The sequence below is a fragment of the Sinocyclocheilus anshuiensis genome, unplaced genomic scaffold (genome assembly GCF_001515605.1).
Source record: "Sinocyclocheilus anshuiensis isolate Anshui unplaced genomic scaffold, SAMN03320099.WGS_v1.1 scaffold4, whole genome shotgun sequence".
NCBI lineage: Eukaryota > Metazoa > Chordata > Actinopteri > Cypriniformes > Cyprinidae > Sinocyclocheilus > Sinocyclocheilus anshuiensis.
The window spans coordinates 1,863,365-1,863,640 of record NW_015554075.1 but is presented as its reverse complement, the minus strand read 5'-3'; the positions used below and the strand labels follow the sequence as shown (position 1 = coordinate 1,863,640).

Here is a 276-nt window from a genome sequence, read left to right as displayed (position 1 = left end):
TCATTGGCTGGCGCTCACCTATTATCGTCCCTGTTTTGATTTCAGCAAATCAGTTCGAGCGAACGCACACAACCTGATTAATATTCATGAATCCAGTAGCTCATTAATACTTAGAGCGTTTTATATTGTTCTTATTTGTAGAATTCGTATCATTATTATCTTATCAGTATTTTTGTTCGTTTTTTCCCGATTTGTTTTTTGTACAGAAACACTGAATGACCAAAAAAGCACCACCACCAGTCCGAAGTTCAGTTAAAATGACTAATATGCATTCAT

At 35.1% G+C, this 276-nt stretch overlaps 1 protein-coding gene across 1 annotated transcript in view; it reads right to left on the bottom strand.

The window, feature by feature from the left end:
- The window catches only part of LOC107668962 (protein kinase C iota type), a 23,823-nt gene that overhangs the window by 16,958 nt on the left and 6,589 nt on the right, over positions 1-276 (bottom strand). The window lies entirely within an intron of this gene.